The sequence below is a fragment of the Myotis yumanensis genome, unplaced genomic scaffold (genome assembly GCF_028538775.1).
Source record: "Myotis yumanensis isolate MYYU_CA2020_CCGP unplaced genomic scaffold, mMyoYum1.0.hap1 SCAF_2, whole genome shotgun sequence".
Lineage (NCBI taxonomy): Eukaryota > Metazoa > Chordata > Mammalia > Chiroptera > Vespertilionidae > Myotis > Myotis yumanensis.
The window spans coordinates 49,130,294-49,151,812 of record NW_027223753.1 but is presented as its reverse complement, the minus strand read 5'-3'; the positions used below and the strand labels follow the sequence as shown (position 1 = coordinate 49,151,812).

The 21,519-nt window shown below is 43.8% G+C and overlaps 1 protein-coding gene across 2 annotated transcripts in view; it reads left to right on the top strand.

Moving 5' to 3' along the window:
* Nucleotides 1-21,519, top strand: part of GNG12 (G protein subunit gamma 12) — a 120,300-nt gene that overhangs the window by 37,872 nt on the left and 60,909 nt on the right. For both annotated transcript variants that reach the window (XM_070405350.1, XM_070405349.1), the window contains exon 2: nt 15,874-15,926. The gene's annotated coding sequence lies outside the window, so the exon portion shown is untranslated. The remainder of the gene's footprint in view (nt 1-15,873; nt 15,927-21,519) is intronic.

Sequence of the window (21,519 nt, the reverse complement as noted above, 5' to 3'; positions counted from 1 at the left end):
CTGAGCCACACGAGCTGGGCTTAGTTATGTTATTTCTAATGTTAGCATTTGAGCATATCCTCAAGTGACTGGAGGTTAATATTATGTTGTTTTTATATAAGAATTTCAAAATCTCCCGTATAAAAGCTCCAGAAATTCGATGTTTTAAGGAACGGAGAAAAGACACAGAGACCAAAATGCCAGTGGACCGAACTCTTTGAAGCTGAGGTTTGCTAAGAGGCCAAGAAAAGGAGAGAAAGGTGGAATTCACAGAGGAGATAGCAGTCCCTGCGGGGCGGCATTCACTGCCACGCTGGGAAAATGCCAGGGGACTGGGAGAATGTAGGGAACACTGACCACTTGGTGCATCGTGATAAATGAGGCTCATTCATGGAGGAAAACACTGCGCTTCTGAAAAGCATCCATATTGGAGAAGCAGCCTGAAAACCCAAATGTATTGGGGATGGCTGGCAGGAGGCATCTCTGCTTCCTTCTTCCTTCTGTCTCTTCCCAAGGGTTTTCTTAATATTACACAACATTTTCTGTGGCCACCGGGCCCAAGCTGCCTGGGAGGATACAACAAAAGTAGTGCAGCAAGCCACTTGGCATGGATATCGGAGCCAGCAGCATTCAGAATTAACTGAAAGAAACCCTGATTCTGCCATAAATAAGGCAGACAGTCTCTTTATTGAATTCTCTGAGGGTGGTTTTTTTTTTTGTTGTTTTTTTTTTTAAGGCAGTAAAGCTTTAAGGCTTTAGCATGAGGCAAAAGATTGTAAAACACGTCAGATGCTTAGTAAAAACCCAGGGTAAAGCCATGAGTTTGTATACATTGATCTTAGCTACCACAATATTGATCCCCAATGGAATAGCACCCTAACACTCCCCAGTGGGGTGTCTCAGGACAGACATATCAGAATTCGGGGGGGGGGGGGGGGGTTGGGCGGGGAGAGGCATGTGTCACCTAAAAATCATCTATTATCTTATGATTCACTTGGGAAGAGGGGAAGTACTTATTTCATAATACAAACATCCGAAAATGAAGTTCAACAAAACATTTCTGGCTGGGTGAGACCATGCATTCATTCAGTAACAAGAAAAATTTTTTATTGAATGCCTAGTCTGTGTCAGGCGGCGCCTCGGGCCCGGGGGGTACAGCAGGGAACACACAGCATCCTTTTTTTGTGGAGTTTACATTCCAGGGAAGGAGAGGGCTCATAAGTCATAGCATAGAAAATAGAACGTTAAGTGCTGTGGAGAAAACAGCAGGGTAAGGGCGGAGAGAGTGGGCCTTTCCGAGGAGGTGATTCTTGTCCCCGAGACCTGAAGGATGTGCGGCTGTGAAGAGTGCAGGCTAGGGTATCTGTGAGAAGCTCGGGTGGAAGGAAGAATCCGTGCTATGACCTGAGGCAGGAGACTGCTTGGAATACTTGAGGATTAGGATGGTCAGTTGGCTGGATAGAAAGAGCCAGGGCCGGTTCATGTTTAGCCCGGTAGGCCAAAGGGTGGGCTTTAGTATGTGTGCTCAGCATGCTAGGAGGCCCCCGGAGAGTTGAACAGGGGAATAAAGTGATCTGATGACACTTTATTATACTAAGTGTATGTTGTATACACTGCTGCCGGGAGACTGGACTTGGCGGTGGGGGGGGGGGGGGGGGGGGAGGGGGCAGGCCAGAGTGAAGTCAGAGCTCAGTATGGAGGCTGCTGAAGTCATCCGGGTGAGACAAGCTGTCATTTTGGATCATCGCGGTGGGGATGGGGGGAGCAGGTGGAGGAGATGCTGAGGTGTGATTGGATTCAGGAGATGCATTGTGAAGGCAGGGCTTGCAGGATTTTCTGATGGACCGAGTGGATGCGGAGTAGGTGAGAATGGAGACAAAGATGGATGAGGATTTGGGCTTGAACAAGGGCAGAAATGATGGTTTCCCACTTTCAGCACCTGTAGCCCCAGGGGAGGACTGGTGTGAGGAGATTATTAATTTGGTGGTAGCTGTGGTTACGTTTGAGATGCCTAACAAGGCATCTTGGGGGGGGGGGGGTGTTATGATAAATAACTCTGGAGTTCAGAGAAAAGGCTGGGATTGGAGGTGTAGATTTGACAGTTATTAGATTTAGGGAAGAGGAGAGCATCCAGCAGAGGCAGCTAGCAACGTATATTGTAGTTTCCGAAAACAGCTAAGAAAGGGCACATCAGAAGCTAGTTGAGGAAGGGAAGGTTTCTGTCCTTATCAAAGATGAGTGTGAGTTTTAAAAGGTTAAGAAAGTCTGTCCTACATTATCAGTACCCACAACTGTGCATAAAATTTGGACAGACATGTTCACAGGGTCAAAAGTTATCTTTGTCAATAGAAGATAAATAAGGACTTAATGTATGAATTAGTTTTTCCATTCCTTTTCCACTAGGGCCACTGTGAGCATTTCAGGTGTAGATAATTAGGCATAAACTTGTACATCCAGAGCTTTTTTTCCTTCCATTTATTGGAATCCCAGTGTGTGTTAGGTGGAGTTCACTTTTGTGGGCAGGAAAGCAAATACATAGAAGTATAAAGTATAGACTATGCAGCCAAAGGACCTCAGAGTCAAGTTGTCCATGCAGATATGTAAACAAAGGAGGAACAAGAGGGCCCAAGAAAAGGGGCTGAGCGTGGGAATGGCTAGTTCCATGGTTAGAACATTGTTGAATGTCCTGAATGCCTCTAACTGCCCTCCCAGTGTCTGATGAACTACGGGCATTTTTTTATTGGTTATTTTTCTGGCGCAGCGAGTATGTGCTGGTGTACTTCCCCAAAGGGTAAGCGGATTGCCTGTGTGGTTCAGAACACATGTAAATGGGAAGGTCTATCAATGTCTGGAAAACTGTCGAAATTGAGGCAGCGAAGGGGGCTTTGCCCAGGAAGCAATGGGAGGTGTAAGAACAGGTAGGCCCTTCTACTTCCTGTTGAATTGTGTGGATTTCATTTTTGTTGTTGTTAATTGAGATTTAACCAGATTATCTTTTAACATTTAATATGGAAAATCTTCCTTAAAAAATTAGTCTTACTTAGCCACACAGAGTAGTAAACATATTTTCAGTTTAAATTTAAAAAATTGAATCCACACAATTCCACAGGAAGTAGGAAGTGCCTACCTGTTCTTACCCCTCTCGTGTGAGTGGATTATGTTGAGCACAGTTGGCTTTGTTGCTTTCTTGGTGATAAAGGAAAAGAGGAACAAGTCCTTAGAATCTCAATATCCTTTCTACTCCTTTGATTGGTTTTCAATGACCAAGATTCTCAATGCCCAGCCATGTTTTGGTTGCTACAATTTAAGACTGAACCATTCAGTGGAGTCAAAACCCCCAAACCGGGAAGGTATTTCACGGAATCCCCACTCCACCCATCTATGAAGTTGGAGTCTGGGATGTGGCGGGAGCCACAGCCTCACTGAGGAGCACTCTCATTTCCTTCTTCTGAGTCCAAGGAGCGGAGAACAGAAAGTGTGTCAATCGAAAGGAATGATGCGATTAGAGAGCTATGCCTCGTGGACAAAATGATTATTTTCAACATACAGCAGGCTCTCGATTTACCCACGATGATCCCCTAAAACTAAAAATTTTAGAGGGAAATGTAGGTCTAATATACATTACTAGTAATAAATGCTGCTAAATTTTACTTTTTTTAAAAAAGTTTCCTGAGGCTAATAAAAATTTAATTCTATGAATAGTTATTTTTTTCCTTGAATAGCTTTATTCAAGCATGGTCGGATTTTAAACATATTTTTGCATTGAAAACTAACCAGAAATATGTTGGAGGTCATTGTTTGTTGCCAGAATGGGTCTGAGGCTCATACTCTCACCCAGTTCTGTCAGGAGTTCTCACAAGGAGTACTGAGCCTGCTGAGGTTAGCTGAGCTTCCTGGGGCTGGGCGTGGGGGAGGGACAGGAGAGGGTGCCTTTGAAGCGGGATTTAATAGTGGGCCCTTGGCTCTGGCCATGTTGAAGCCCTTCTGCATCTTCCTCAGGGGCTGTTCCCACGGCCCCCTTGCAAGGAAAGGAGTGCCCTTGTAGGGCTTAGGGTCCCTTTTATCAGACGGACTGTGTGCAGCAGCTGCCTGAGTCAAAGCACTGTAGCCAAAGAGCAAGAGTCGCCGTCACCTCACCCACAATCCCTGGCACTTGTCTGTAGCTCTGCATGGCTCAGTGTTTCACTTGCATCCTGCAAAGATTTATCAGCCACTGTCTGCCTGTCAAATACAGCCATAAAGCATTATCCCAGGTGGCTATGTTTATGGAAACTGTGTTGTGTTGTTTTTCTTTGTCTTCTAAACATCCTTAACTGTGTCAACAGTAAGAATGTAAGCCATCGCAACGGGGGAGGCACTGGAAGAGCCCCAGTTAACAAAGATATACTAAAGTATGTGCACTACTCTGTGTGGCTAAGTAGACTAATTTTTAAGGATGATTTTCCATATTAAAAGTTAAAAGATATCTGGTTGATTCTCAATTAACAACAACAATTAAATTCAGTCTTTTTGGCTAATTATTGTTTTCCATAAGCATCAAGTAAGCGATTCCCTTGAGCTAGTGATCACTAGCTCACTAGGCTCTAAGCCTAGTGCTTTGTGCTTTGCAAATATTATTCCATATGAGTTATTGCAAGTGGTCTAGGATCCCCAGACATCCCCCAAGATATCCATCGGCTCCCATCGCTCAAAGGGTCCAGGTTAGCTTCCAGGGGGTTAGATCACATTTAACTTTGCACCAGTTCCAATATAAAAACCTGGGGCATAAACCCTATCGTCTGCTTCATGCAAACCCTACCGTTTGCTTCACAAACTCTGAGTGGGTGACCAGCCATCTTGCTTTGTGTAGCACTGAGGGGATTCCTGAGACCTAGGACTTTCAGTGCTAAACCTGGGCAGTCCCACTCATGCCAACATGAGTTAGTTTCCCTAGACCAGGGGTGGGCAAACTTTTTGACTCGAGGGCCACAATGGGTTCTTAAACTGGACCGGAGGGCCGGAACAAAAGCATGGATGGAGTGTTTGTGTGAACTAATATAAATTCAAAGTAAACATCATTACATAAAAGGGTACGGTCTTTTTTTTTTTTAGTTTTATTCATTTCAAACGGGCCGGATCCGGCCCGCGGGCCGTAGTTTGCCCACAGCTGCCCTAGACAGAAGTAGGATCAGTGGCCAGAAGGGAATATCATTAAATATTTCTTCTACAGCCAGCAACTAAACTGCAACGTGGAGATCATTCTGTCTTCCTCATGGGGTTGTGATAGGCCTGCTCACTATTCCTTTCTGTGGGGTTGGGTAGCGGCTGTCGGCTTTTCTTTGGAATTGGGGACCGGCCTCATCTCTGATGGGGCAGTCTGTCTCCTTGCCCTTCAGAGGCCTGTCACCTAAAAGGGCCTTGGCTGTTCCCTCTGGGTGAGTCAGTGCCAGCTCTTTCTGATGTGAGGGTGCTAGTTCCGGGGTGGTTTCCATTGGCCCCATGGTCACTTACTCGGTGGTTACTTACCCACTTTGGGTTCGCCTGCTCCTGCCCCTTAGGCAGTGAGCCTTCTCTCCATTTGAAACTCCTTTACTACAGTGCCCTGAGCTGCTTGCAGCCCTCAGCAAGCACATGCTTCCTCTTGGGCATTTGTACAAGCTGTTCCCTCTTCCTTGCTCACACCTCCTTCCTTTCATCTTCTGGCTGACCGTACTTTAGCGTTCATACCACTTCCTCCTGGAAGCCTCCATGATCATCCCAGACGGCTCTGGGTGCCTCTCCTGTGTGATCTCAGAGCTCCTTTTACTTCCTGCAGTTCAGCTACGTGCTGTTGGAGCTGTAGCTGCCCGATCAGTTTTCTGCATTCCTGGTTGTGGGCTCTTTGAGGAGAGGGACTATGTTTTGCTCTTTGTTATGTCCCCAGCACCTTCCACTTTGCTGGGGACGTGGTAGGTAGAGAGGCTCACAAGGAGCAGATGGTAGAAGAGCCACCAAACAAACCACCTTCCCCTACAATTTGCTTTGGCCTTGCTGTGGCCCTGGCAGCCGCTGGCCTTCCTGTTCTCCATGGGAGGCAGAAGCCACTCTAGAACTTTCTCAAACGAACCACATCCTCTCCATGGAGGGACCACCACCCGGTTTAGTTAGGTCTTCATTTGCCCTGTAAGGCACTGAGCATGTAGGAAAATGCACACACAGTAGCCAACCTAACGTGCCAGGGGTTACATAAATAGCAGTAGGACCTGAGGGTATTGTGTAGGGTGGGGGCATACATTTTATGTGTGTTTCTAGATACAAATGTGCAGAATAAAGATAGTTCTACTATGACAGGTTTCAATAAAGTGTGAGATCTCCTCCTCAGTTCTGAAGATCTGGTGACTCACAGGCTGTCGAGTATCATATTGTGAATGTTGGGCACCTCATTTCACAATCTGATCCAGGTTATTTTCCCTAGTGAACATTAATAGTTTCCTGTGAATTTTCCTGATATTAGGAAACAGATGTTCTGTATTTTTTTTAAACTTTAGTTTTGTTGTTGACGCTATAGATGTTTCATATTTTTAACAGTTTTTCAACATGCTGAACCAGGACTTTTGTGCTCAAGTGGTGTGTGTGTGTGTGTGTGTGTGTGTGTGTGTTGAGAAACGAGTTATATTAGAATTTGCAAAGAAAAGCATAACAGACATATCTACAGAATGATTTATCCAAGGCTGGATATATTTTTGGACAATCTGTTTAATGTAGTTCAGTATTGTTTAACTAATGTAGACTTTTGACCTAAGAATGTGTTAGACCTGTCTTATGATAGAATGCTTGCAAGAATAAGGCATGGTGCAACAATAAGCACACAATTAATGCAGCCTATACTTTAATGCTCTAATCTTTAACCAAAGTGTAATTTTTTTATGTTACTGTTGTCTCTTAACTATATAAAATTCTTCCCCCATCTCTGCATAAATGATTGCCACCTTAGTGCAGAGCAGGGTGCTGGGCTCTTGGGGAGAGGCAAACATAAACAAGATATGGACTCTTGATACCTCATCCAGTAGAAGAGATGAAGCATATTTTGAAGTACCTATAATAAAATGTAGAAAGTGGTGTAAAGGTGTCAAAACTCAAGGGAGGAGCAGTTTCTTTGAGTCAAAGTGTGAGGGAATACTCGGGGAGGAAGTAATATTTATACTGGGTTAAAAAGAGTAAAAAGCAACACTTAATTTAGGTCTAAGTTATTTAAATTATTTTAACTGCTTTATGCCCGGTGGCATGGCTCAATGATTGAGCATCGACCGACAAACCAGGAGGTCTCAGTTGGATTCTGGTCAGGGCACAAGCCTGGGTTGCAGGCTCCATCCCCAGTGTCGGGCAAGCAGGAGGCAGCCAGTCAATGATTCTCTGTCATCATTGATGTTTCTATCTCTCCCTCTCCCTATCCCTCTCCCTTCCTCTCTGAAATCAATAAAAATATATATATTTTAAAACACAAAAAAATCCCTGCTAAAGATGGTTTGTTATGTAAGCCATTGTTTTGGTGGTTTTGCTAAAATGATAGTAACATTTCTAGAGCACCTCCATGTAGCAGGCACAGTTCTCTGATGTTTTGTATGAAAGTTTTTTAACAGAAAATGATGTAGAAATGGTGCTTTGGATAATTATGCATTTCGCACAAAATACATGTCTTTGTTTTACCTCCCAAGCTTCATTTCAACAAGGAGTCCTTTGGTTCAGAAAAAGGACATGGAATCCAGATTTCACCAATTTCAGGATTCAGTGACTGTCAAGTCACCTGGCCTGTCTAGGGCTCAGCTTTTGCCACTGTACAGTGGGAATTGTCAGACTCACCGACTCACTCACAAGGTTGCTGTGAAAATCAAAGTGGGTGTAAATGGACATTAAAAAGCAATCAAAAGCCAAAAATTTGCCAAGAGGCAATATCCTAGCTGGTGAGGTTTATATAAAATATGGCTGTTGCTTATTGTTTATTAAAGCTTATTGTGTAAATGAAAAGATTATCTCAAAATTATAAACTATATCTGAAGTATTTTCATAGCAAACGCATATGTAAACTCGATTATCATCACTATAAAGAACTCATTCAGCCCAGCCAGTGTGGCTCAGTGGTTGAGCATCAGCCCATGAACCAAGAGATCATCGGTTCAATTCCGGGTCAGGGCACATAACTGGGTGCAGGCTCTATCCCCAGTAGGGGGCGTGCAAGAGGCAGCCAGTTGATGTTTCTCTCTCATCAACGTTTCTATCTCTCTATCCCTCGCCCTTCCTCTCTCTAAAAATCAGTAAAAAACATATTTAAAAAATAACTCATTCAAATTCAAAAGAAAATTATCAAGATCCTACTACATAAATAAGCAAAGAATATAAACTTACTATTTTTCAAGGTGACAAATCATTAATGAACAAACAGGAAAATCTGTCTCTCCTCCCTAATGATCTTAGAAGCACAAATTAAAACAGCATTAGGAATAGCATTTTGTGGACAAAATGTCAGGGTTTCAGAAATTCTCTATTATTTTATTAGTGGTATTGTTGTTTGTTAATAAAAGATCCTTTAAAAGCAAAAAAACTACTAATTCTAGTGTAGGAATTTAGAGTAGGGAAGTAAGTTAAAGGAATGAAAAGAGCTAAAAGCATGAAGATATCTGATGTAATCTTATAATTGACTGTAACTTAAATACTTAGCATTAGGGGAATGATTTAGTAAATTAAAATTTTTCAGCATGAAGGACTATTATTAGGCCCTTTAGTAAAAGTAAGACAATCATTATGAAGATGCATAGAAACACACAACAAATATTTAAAATTTAAAGTAAAACGGAAGAAGAAAATAATAGCCATCCTTTGTGGAGTTTTCTCCTGGTGGCACTGCACTGATGCGCTCCCTTGTGCAAAAGGTATTTTACACTTTAGAGGTCTGTTGTCCAAAACCTTGTAGCTCATTCATTGAGGAGCCAACTTTCAAACCCAGATCTGTCCAGCTCCAGGGCCTTCACTAGGCTTACTACCAATAGCACATAACTATGGCCATAGTCATATAAAAACATATGGCTATGGAGGGCTAGCAGGCACAAATAGATAGTTGCACTAGTATGGTGGGAATATGGGTCAATTCCAGAGAAGCTTGCTATCCATTTAAAACTTTCATTGACAACAACAAAACCCAACTGTTGTTGCCCTTTCAAGAGAAAAATAGAAAAATATGCTGTGTGTAATATTTCAATTTATTGTGTACTCTTTTTATGTATTCTCTTAAACATTGGCAAAATAGAAATACATGTGTGTGTTTTTAGATTTCTCACCAACTTTGGCATAATCAGGATTACCCCCACACAAACCCCCAACCTATCTATAAATTGCTTGAGGACATATGCCACTAGCTCCTCAATTAAAAAACAAAACTTGAGGTCTCTGGAGCTCTCTGTGGATTGAGGACAGTGACAGATGGAAGAGTTTCTCCAGGTGAACAGCCCAGACCAGCTCTTCCTGACAGAGTCAATGTCAAGGCAGAGATAATGGGGTGGCACCGTTTGGGTAAAGTAGGCCAGTTCACCCACTCAGGGTGTGTCCCTCCCTGGGACAGAAGCCCTTGCACAATGGGGCAAATGTCCTACTGTCTCTTAGCTTTTGGGCCTCAAGACTTGATTTCTGATTCTTGAGTACATACATATATCATTACTTTATAAAGTCAGTATCCCTGCCAGCATCTAATACCAGGCAAATTTCTCTGTTGGACTCAACGCATAGGAGGGTGTCTTTCATTCAATTTAGCCTCACCTTTGCAGAACATGTACCCTTTATGCCTACAATAGGGTCTTTTATATGTTTCAAAGGCCCTTTTATATCTCTTTTGCCCTTTGAGATAACATCATGTCAGAATTTGCAAGTGAAAGCATAATAGACCTGCCTAGAGCACAGCAGAGATGGCTCCAGTGCTGGAAACATTCTGCCTCATACTTCTCAGTGCAGCCCATTCGGGGTCGCACCCTGTTCTGTAGGTGGGGAAATTGAGGCACAGCTTAGTTAAGTGACGTACTGGAAGTCACTGGTAGTGAAGACCCTGGAAGCTAAGCCTATGCGTCTAGTCCTCGGTCTGCTCTCCTACAGTGTCTATGCTGTGTTAGTTTCTAGAGCAGCGGTTCTCAACCTGTGGGTCGCGACCCCTTTGGCGGTCAAACGACCCTTTCACAGGGGTTGCCTAAGACCATCCTGCATCTCAGATATTTACATTATGATTCATAACAGTAGCAACATTACAGTTATGAAGTAGCAACGAAAATAACTGTATAGTTGGGTCACAACATGAGGAACTGTATTTAAAGGGCCAGAAGGTTGAGAACCACTGTTCTAGAGGATTAAAATGAGACTGGAAACCAATATGTTCACACAGATCATAATCCAATCACCGTTCAAAGCTAAAGACCTCCCAGGGCTATACAGTAGTCCCTTTACCCACAGTTTCACTTTCTGCAGTTTGTCACCTGTAGTCAAGTTAAGTCTGAAAATATTAAATGGAGAATTCCAGAAATAAGCAATTCCTAAATTTTAAATTGAGCTTCGTTCTGAGCAGTGTGGTGAAATCTTGCACCGCCCAGGCTTGGGATGTGAATTGTCCCTTTGTCCAGCATATCCATGTTGCACACGCCCCATCTGTTAGTCACTTAGGAGCCATCTTAGTTATCAGATCAACTGTCTCAGTATTGCAGTGCTTCAAGTAACTTATTTTACTTAATAATGTCTCATTTACCTCACTTCATCTCATCACGTCAAGATTTTATCATCTCACCTCACAAGAGGAAGGCTGAGTATAATTCAGTAAGCTACGAGGGGCGGGGGGGCGGGGGCGGGGAGAAAGGGAGAGAGAAGCCACATTCACATAATTTTTATAATAATATAATTGTTCTATTTTATTAGTTATTGTTGTCAATCTTTTACTGTGCCAAATTTATAAATTTAACTTTGTCATTTGTGTGTGTATGTATAGGGAAAAAAGCATAGTATGTATAGGGTTCAGTACTATACCCAATTTCAGGTGTCCACTGGAAGTCTTGGAATATATCTCCTGCAGATGAGGGGGAACTACTGTAATTTTATATTCTATAATTGCAATTACGTTTACAGTAATGAAAGGAGTCTAGCAAGTTCTCATGTATGTTCTAGACAAGTCCTGCCCAATAGACTTTTTGGTGATGGAAATATTCTGTATTCATGCTGTTCAAAAAAGTAGTGGCTTTTGTTCACTTGAAATGTGGCTCATGCAACTGGGGGGAATGAGTTTTTAATTGTATTTAAATTCTCATATGTGCTGGTGGCTACTGTATTGGACAGCACAGTTCAACACTTAAATGCTTTCTTGACATTTCTTGACATTTCATCAGAATTCTTTATATATATATTTTTTTGTCCTCAACCTGTTTCTCCCCAAAGCCATCATCGACCCAGTTGCTTGAGCCAAAACCTTGGTGTTGTCTCGACCTCTTTCTCTCCTCATTTCCTGCATCTATTTTATCAGCAGGTCCTGATTATTTTACCTTCAGAACCTCTACTGAATCCACCCACTTCTCTCCATCTCTACTGGTGAACCAAGGCATCACCATATCTCACCTGAACAATTGAATGGCCTCCAGTGGTTGTTGGTTACCAGTGATCCATTCATTCACTGCTGCCTCTTCCAGACTCCTCCATACAGCTACCAAAGACACTATCAAACACTTCAGTAGGTTGTGTCACTCCCTGCTTGTATGGAAACATTTGTGGGACTTTGAATACTTATTTTCTGTCCCCCATTACAATGGGAGTTCCCCTATATCAGGAACCTTGTTTACCTCCTTCAATATTGTCTCTCTAGCACCTACAACTCTGCTCAGCACACAGTTTGCACTCAGCAAACCTCTCAATAGCAATTCAGTGAATATTTATTGTGGAAGAAGAGATAGCAAGAGTCAAAATGTGATCTGTAACTTGGTTGTTAATAGCTGAGATGATGCTGACATCCATATACATGGAAGTTGATGGTTTCTTTTGCATTCTGGATGTAAAAGGAAGGGTGGGCATTGTGACTAGTTGCATGTATCTGTGAATGGGGAAGGTGGTCTACAGAACTGATGTAATCTCTGCCATGAACTAGAAAGAGCTTTTTTTCTCTCTAGACGTCTGTGTATGTCCCAGATCTTGAGACTTTTGTCTTTCCCACTGTGAGAGAAAGAGGAGAGTGTCCTCCTACATGGTCACTTTTTATATTCATCCAAGAGGAGTTTAGATAATAATGGGAAGAAACGTGTTATGGAACTCAGGTGTAGTGAATGGCAAAGTCCTGTCTGGTCAGCAAAAGGAGATTTTCAACACGAGGCTGTTCTTTAAAAACAGTATTTGGCATATGCTCATCACTGAGTTATTTGAAACCAAGAAAACCTTAGGAAGCAGGGGTTTGTGTCCTTTTTTCCTTGACTATTGCATTTTTTAAGGAAATATCTTTTCTAACATTCCTTTATAATGACCAACCAAGGCATTCAGAAGGGATGGTATTACTTAGATCCATTGATCCATGTGCAAAGCTACATGAAGCTGATGAACTAGTTGGAGATATGTTAGACTTGGTCAAGCTCTGAGTTGCATTTATTTCCCCTAGTACTGAACAGGCCTGGGAAATGACCATCCCCTCAGCACTGACTGGATTTAGAAGATGAAGCTAAAGCTAGCTTTGCTAAAGTTCATATCAGGCTCTTAATCCCAGTGGGTTTTTATCAGGCACGAGTTTATAGCCCTGTCCCCATCCTTCCAATGGCAGTCCCAGTGTTTTCCTGTGTGTGCCTTTATTGAGCAACTACTATGTGCCAAAAACCTTGCTAGGTCCTGGAAAAACAAAGATGAGTTAAACATATTCTCAAGCTTCAGATATTCTGCAAAGAAGTGGGCGGAGACCAAGAAACAAACAAACAAACAAAAACGAAACAGAAGCCACTTGCAGTAACAGAGGAAAATGCAGTGACAGTGAGAGTAGAAGGCAGTGGGCAGTGAAGAGTGCAGGCTCTGGAACCACATTGTCTGGCTTCACAATCTCACTCTGCGATTATAAACCGACTTGTAAACCGTGTGACCTGAGGCTACTGACAACCTCTGTGCCTCAGTTTGCTCACCTGTTTAATGGGGTAATAAAAGCACCTACCCATATGGTTACTAAGTGGGTTAAAGAAGCACACTAAGCACTTGGAACACAGCTCCATAAAAACCAGCCTTTGTTATCATCAGTAGCGGCAGTACGTAATTATCGATTGAATTGAGTGAATACCATTGCTGCGGAGAAGTTGTCTGTAAGCCAGCCAGGGGAGTTGACAAAGGCTTCCCAGAGAGGGTGACTTTTGAACTGAAATTTGAAGATAGGCTAATATTGTCAGGAAAGGACAGGTTTGATAGAAAGAACAGAATCTGCAAAGGCTTAGAGGAGTGAGAGTGTGGGGTGTTTATGGTCCTGTGAATAGGTCTGTGTGGATACAAGACAGGGTGCCTGGGAAGAGTGCCCCGGAAGGGAGCAGGCCTGAGATCACTGGGGCTTTGGAGACTGGGCTAAGGAACTTGGACTTGATCCTAAAACCTAGAGGAAGCACTGAGGGACGTTCAGCAGGTTCGGCGCTCAGCTTGCAAGACTGGGCAGCAGCGTCTCTCAATGGCCTCGGCCTGTGGCCTGTTGATTCTAAGTGTCACTGACCAACCTCCTTCCCTATGATTTGGATAGGGCCGTGGTCGGCACACTGCGGCTCTCGAGCCACATGCGGCTCTTTGGCCCCTTGAGTGTAGCTCTTCCTAAGCCTTAGGAGTACCCTAATTAAGTTAATAACAATGTACCTACCTATATAGTTTAAGTTTAAAAAATTTGGCTGTCAAAAGAAATTTCAATCGTTGTACTGTTGATATTTGGTTCTGTTGACTAATGAGTTTGCCGACCACTCAGATGTGATTTCTTTGGGACCACAGGTTAATAAAGTGGAAAGGATGTGTTTTCTTGATTCCTTTCTACCCGATACTTCCTCTCTTACTCCCTACCCTTGCTAAGACAGATATGGGGATGGCTGTCTTACCCCTTTGAGAATCGGATGAAAGTGATAGATCCTTCTCTTGGAAAAATCATGAAGACAAGATTTTCCAGAGCCTTCACATTTCCCTTCCCCTGCACCCCACCTTGGTCATCCAAATAGGCTCCCAGACCCAGTGCCACCTTTTGACCCCAGGCCTGCTTGTGGTTTTTGTGTTCTTACCCCAAATTGTTAACTTGCTAGCACATCCACTCTTCCATCTGCCATCACTGCTATTATCTGACCGTGTATCATGAGAGCAGCCTTGGATCACTTGGGGGTTATAATTAAAACTGAAAGCAATTATCTTATATAGAGCTGTTCAAATTTAATTGCGAGTATAGTGGCTGAGGACATGGCTCTAGGGGGAGAAGGGGGAGGGCGGGGCAGGCTGTGTGGATTAGAATCCCAGCTCTGTCACGGTCTTATAACCTTGAGTAAGTTACTCAATCTCCCTGTGCCTCAGTTTACTCATTACAAAATGGGTATGCTATCATATGCTTCCCTCATGAAGTTATTGTGAGGATTAATTTAGGTGAAATAGGAACATGCCAAGAACAGTTCCTGGCACAGAGTAAGTGCTATATAAGCATTATTACATTATTATTTCTACTGAAATGACATCATGAATGGGATAATGTGGATTACTAAGAACAGGAAAATAGATGAGTAAAATCTCCATATGCATTTGACTCAGTTTGGAGCCTTGCCAGTACCTGATGGCCAGGATTAGATTCTCTATGTCTGTACTGTCTGGTGGGTAATCACTGGCCCCCGTGACCGTTGAGTACTGGAAGTGTGACTAGCCTGAGTTGAGATGTACTGGGTCTTGAAGATTTAGCATGAAAAAAACAAAGTGTCTCATGAATAATTTTTATACTGGTTACGATGAGATAATATTTTTAATAAATTCGGTTAAATGAAATGTATTATTAAAATTAATTTTGTCGGTTTCTTTTGCTTGCTTCTTGTGGCTACTAGAAAATATAAAGTTATATACGTGGCTTGTTTTATATTTCTACTGAGCAGCATTGCCTTAGGCCAGTGATTCCCAAAGTGGGGGCGGTAGCAATCCAGGGCGGCGGTGATGGCCACAGGTGCATTTGTTTTAACTTTTTTTGTATTACCTTTCTATTCTGAGTTCAAGAAATAGTTTCATAATTTCAAACTTCAATGTTTCTAATTTACACCTTTCTTAACTATATTTTACGAAAAAGGTAGAAACATTAATACCTATATCTTTCTGTTTAATTGCTATTAAAATTTTAAAAAAATTAATTTCCAGGGGGCGCTGAGTAATATTTTTTCCGGAAAGGGGGCGGTAGGCCAAATAAGTTTGGGAACCACTGCCATAGGCTCACCATGATCACGAAAACAACATTTTGTGGTTGCGATAAGGTGGCCACTATTGGAAAGCCTTGTACATGCTTCCCATTGTCATTCAGGTTCTATTGGACCGGCCATTTTTTAAATTAGTTCCTTCGAGGAGCCATGGCTTGGTCCTAGCAGAAGGGGATTGAGGGTTGAAGGCAAGAGCAATAACGAGGGAGGCTTCTGCTGACTTGGAGGGGTTTGGGATGAAAACACTACCATTTATAGTTATACTGGGCTCAGCCTTTCAGCACTCCCTGAAGTGGATGAGAGATTGCTTTCTCTTCAGGAAGTTGAAATATGTCGGCGAAAAACTCCCCCTATCCCATCAGGAGCCAGAAAAGGCTTTGCTCATCTTTAAACTAAAAGAATAACCACTCAACATTATGTCAGTCACTTGGGACCGAAAGCACACCCTTTCCAAATGTGATTTACTTAGGGAGTGTTTTGTTTAATTCTGTTTCAGATTCACTCCTCCACTTGAAACCTGAAAACGGTGGGCCACACACAGTCTGACTGGTAAGTTCTCTTTCACTTTTAAAACAAAGTGACTGTTTGACATTATTTTTGAAATGACATTCACACTTCTAAATTAGATGCATCTCTACCAGTACTATGATTAGATGTCTATTTATTCACACTATTTTTCCTCTCCCTGAAATGATTTAAGAAGTTTTCATGCCTTAAAAAGAAAAAAATCAACCCATTTTTCTTTTGCTAGGATCATGGTCAGGGAACAGATCTGGGATTATATGCCAAATACTATTAAAATAAAAAGGTTTTTTTTTCTTTTGTAATGGAACTATTTCCAGGCCCCTGTTGATGGTCTGCTTGTTTCGAGCAGTATCCACAACAACAGTGTCACTTCAGCCAAGGAATGCAGACAGTCCCTTGCAGTGTGTTGTAATGAAAATTGGCTCACAGCTATAACATATTAGCTTTCTTATTGCTCTATTTTTTCTCTCATCTCTCTTTGAACCTGAATGTGATTGTTGTGAGAGAGAAGAGTTCTGGGGTAGAAAACTGTCTTTAGATCTAGGAAAGTAATATACTTTATAAGTGAAAAAGCTTTGGGGGCTTTCATGTGATATCACTCCCTGATATTGTGGCAATACTGTTATTTGCAGTGTGTAGCAGATAGCTTTTTGCCGCATAACATACCATTCCCAAATTCACAGCCAAAAATTTGAGCTGAAATTTACTGATGCAAAATGACAATCATTTCTTCATCCCACAATTCTGCGGATTGGCGATTTGGGCTGGGCTCAGCTGTGTGATTCTTTTGGTTTCAGTTGGGACTTACTTATATGTCTGTCCATGACCAGAATTGAATCCGAGGACCCTTCAGTCCGCCAGCCGATGCTCTATCCACTGAGCCAAACTGGCTAGGGCCCAAGGAGCATTCAAAATTGGCTCAGTTCTGATTTCTTGCTTGAATCAACTTAGCCAGAAGTAGGTAGTAGACAATAAGCAATACCTGTTGGCCATGCCTTGTTCATGTGTTCCTTGAGAGAAGGTGAATACCACCAGAATCACAGGGAATGGGGTCCCTTATGTAAAAAGGTGGATTTTTAAAAAAAATTTTTTTTTTTACCAGAAGAAGGAAGAAAAGATAAAATTTCTAGGTACCAGAGTCTACTGATTTAGAAATTCTTAATTTGGGGTCCACTAACCTTGAAAGGTTTAAACTTAGATTCAGCATCAATTACATTGACTACCCATTGCAGATTCGGTGTCATGATCAGACTAGCCACAGTGAGCATTCGGAGAGGATGAGGATAAATGGCTCCATTGCGGGTAGATAGCTTTCGACCTGAGGACCTCAGGACCCATAGGAGTGAATATTAACCTGGAGACAATGAATGGTCTTCAGTGGATCTATAATCCATGGAAGGAGTCAACGAATGGGCTTCTATAATTATTATTATTTACTTTTTTACTGGAGAAAAGGATCATGCTTCCGTCATTTCTCATAGGATTCCATGGTCCCTTGCTGCTTAAGAGCCATGGCTTCAGACTTATTTGAATTGTTTTAGATTTGGCTGGTGTAATTTTATGTGTTCATTTCTTGTCCTGGCTCCGCTAGTGAAGTTTAGCGTCCATGATAAACATAGCTCCTTATGGAGCGGAGACAGTGATGTCAGTGGCTGAGTATGTTGCATTAAATTACATGTTGAGGTTTTTAGGCATATATGTCAACTCTTCAGAGTTGTAGTTGCCATGTACCTAATGCTTACTTTGGTGGCAGCCTCGGTGCTAAGTGCTTTACATGCATTATGGAACTATATACTTAACACACATGACTATAATTCTGCGAACTTCGGGTCTGTGTATAGTCCCACCTGCTGGAACTAACTCCTTCCAGCTGTCTCCCTGGAAACACCGGATACAGACTCTAAGTTTCTCTTTTTCTTTATGTCTGCTGTTGTGGGTCCACCTCTCTCCACCTTCCCACCTCCAGATGATAGAGTCATAGAATCTCAGAGTTGGGAGTGACCACTAAGATCACAAAATGCAGTGGTTTTTGGACTCTGCCCTTTGGTTTTCTAGCTCAAGGACACCTGAGAAAGAGGAGCAGGACCCAAGTCCCTGTCCTGCTTCAGTCACAACTATCTGCTGAAATCCACTCACCTGGGACGATAAAAGAGTTCAGGGTTAGAGGTCAGACATGAGGCTGAGTCCAGGCTACTACTTTACTTATCTTCCTGTGTGACTCAGGGAAAACTGCCTAACCTCTCTGAAGGGGAAATTTACAAGTCCCCTTCATTTGAAAAGGGGATAATAATACCAGCCTCATGGAGTTGTTAGGGGGACTGAATGATGTAAGAAGCTCTGTAAAGATCTTGACCTGTGCCTCGCACATAGTCAGTGCTAGTGAAGGTTAGCTGTCACTAGCACATGGCACAGTGTGACTTGTGGCACATAACTAAGACGCAGCTTTATTCTCGTCTCCCACTGTTCCTCTAAAGTTTATTCAATGGGCTGTGTTTTCCCCGGATTCCTGATAAAAACTTGGTCAGGCCTATGACTTTTCTGGTTACTCTTAGGTAATGAAAAGTCCTCAGGCCACCTTAAGTGACACACACACACACACACACACACACACACACACACACACACACTTACTTTGGAACCTGGAAATGCTCACTGTGCTCTAGGGACAGTCAGTATTCGTTCCAAGAGGAGACTTTCCTCCATCTTGCCAGTGAGGTCCCCCTCCTCCAGCTGCCCACCCACCGCCCCAGGCCTCCCCAGCTGCTGCAGACGGGGGGAGAGAGACAAAGTTCTTACCTGACTGCTCCTGTCCCGCCTTACACTGGGTTCTCTGAGCCTGGCTAACAGGGAAGGGACTCTGCGCTCTTGGCTGCTTCTGTGGCTTTCTCAAGGACCCCACTGGAACTTTCCGTCCGGGATCTCCCAGGACTCGGCAGTGCCTCTCCTTCTGCAGCTGCTACGTCTGCCAGCAGCTTTTGGCTTCCATTCAGATGTTCTCTTTGGGGGCCTCTCACCCTCAGGATGAAGCCCTCTTGGGTAGAACCTGTTTTTAAAGATCCCCAGGCTGGCATTCCTGGTGCCCAGAGTTCATATTCCTTTAACCGCCCCCCCCCCACCCCCACCCCAACTCATACTTGGTTTCTCAGGCAGGTGTCACATACCAGTCCCCACACTCCAGGAGGCGCATACCAAGCCTTCCAGATGTTGCCTTTGCAACCCTCTCTCCAGGCTTGAGCGGAAAGGCTGGCCTCCTCCACCTACCCACCTTCGGGAGGCCAGAATCTGAGCATTTCTGAGGAATCTGCCTCAAAATGCCCCATCACTTTCCACTGTCCTGAGCCCGTTTATGTTCTCATATGTTCTCCTTCTGGGTCTTTCTGCCAGTGAGGCCAACTGCTTTAAGATTTACACATAATGGCCTGGCCCCTCGCTCTGGAATTTCCCATCTGTTGAATCTTGATGCGGCAGTGGAAACGTCCACTTTAGGCTCTTGTTATAGTCACTGTAATTCCCCAGTGCAAGGCACTCCTCTTCAGCTCCCGTACAAGCTGTCCATCATCCTGCGCTTGAAGCCTGTCCAGGCGGGGCACGCCCTCCTGAGCATCCTATTTGGATATCCGGATAACTTGGAATTGTTGGAAAGGTGTTGCTGCTGTGAAGCTAGGCCTGGCTCCCAGTAACGCCCCCATGAATGGGGCCTGAGGAAATCTGCCTGGGTGGGAGAGATTCTGAGTGGCAGCCAGGCTTTCGCTGACACCCTGGTCTCCAAAACCACAGAGAGGCCTTGGGCCTCGTCTCTGGGTGGGTTTTCTCCACCGTCACACCGAAGTTCACTTGACAATAACCCCAAGAGGAAGCTGGTATTTGGAAACACTGTGCTCAGTGGCCATTTTTCATGCTCATGACATAGTGTCTCTTGATCTGAGAGCTGATTTCCGGTGCTTCATGGGGGCATGTTAATCAGGGCTCCATCCAGAGTTTATGAACTCTGCAAAGTCAAGCCTTGTAGCATGTGCCCCTCTGACCTCCAAAGACACCCCGGCTGGCTCGGTTGGTTGGAGCGTCATCCCATACACCAAAAAGATTGTGGGTTTGATTCCTGGTCAGGGCACATACCTAGGTTGCAGGTTCGATCCCTGGTCAGGGTGCTTATGGGAGGCAACTGATCGATGTTTCTCTCTCACATTGATGTTTCTCTCTCTCTCTCTCTCAAATCAATAAACATGTCCTCAGGTGAGGATTTAAAAATGTATATGTGTTTTTTGTTTTTTTGTTTTTTTTTTTAAAGGCAGTGCAGCCACTCCCATTGGTTGGTCAGCAAGTGTTTATTGAGCATCTGCTATGTGCTTGGGGCAGGGTGAGAGGGAGCAGAACCGAAGGGAGACTCCAGGCCACCGACCACCTGCATGGCTCCCCAGCTCCTCAGCTGAGCCTCAGGACCTCACGCTGGCATTGTGTGGACAAGGGAAACCTCTCACCAACACGCTCCTCTACCCACAGGGCCAACGGCAGAGCAGTGCCAGCATGGAGCTTAGGCTTCAGGGCCTTGCGGTGCCAAGGACCCCTCCGGAGCCCTGTAGCTAATGTTATAGTCCTAACGTTTGCATTCGTTTTCTAAAGCATTACATAAGGCTCAGGACCCACAAACACTGCATCTGTCCCTGGGCCAGGGAGAACTGTCACCCTCTTTGGGTCTTCCCCTCAGCTCTGTTTCACCATCACCAAGACACTAAATCTCCAGTTGCCTTCTCCCTCGGGAACAGGCCTTGCCCCGTGTGTGTCCTCTTCTGCACCTGAACCTGAGTTCCCCTGGGAGCTCCTAACCCTTTACGTAAGTGAGGGGGAGGGGGGCGCATTGAGGAATTGCTGTCTGGGGTCCTTCCTGGCCACCAGACACCCTCCACGGAGTGGAAAGGTCCCACCATCCCTGCAGGAAGGCAGGGGAGGTGTTCTCAGACCTCCAGACTTTGCGGTTGATACAAGGGAGCCCCTGCAGAGGAGGGAGCCAGGCCTGCCTGCATGAGGGCGGTATCAGCTGTCCAATAGAGGCCCAGCGAAAACTTCTCCAAAGAAAGAAAAAAGAAGAGGCGTATCCTTGAAGCGATGTCAGTTTTGGCAAAACCATAATCCTGATCTCAAGCTGTAGGAGAATGGGCCAGCCAATCTAGAACTGTGCTGATGAAGTGTTCTGCTCACTCTTGGCCCTTAATCATGGCCCTTCCCGCTCATTCCACAAAAGGCCTGGAGTGCTTTTCTAGTCTGCCAGGATTCAGTGTATTGAGAAGGAGTGGGAGGAGGGAAAGGCCCTTTTATATGCGAGCATCTTTCTAACACTACGTGAAAATCCAAGTTTGAAATAAGTTCCCTTTTCAGCAAAATGCTGGCCAACTTCGCCCCCTGGAGGAAAAATAGAGAATTGCTTAAAATGAGCCCCATAGGGCAAGCATTGCAAACTCAAAGGCTAACACGGGCCAAATAAACAAGGTTTAAGTTTAAGTGGGCCACAAAAAACCAAACGCTTCAACTTGCATAGAAACATAAGTTTATTTCAATAGAGACATGACCCGAATATGTAGCTTGTATTGTGTTTTCTATATTAAGTGCTTTCATATTGAAA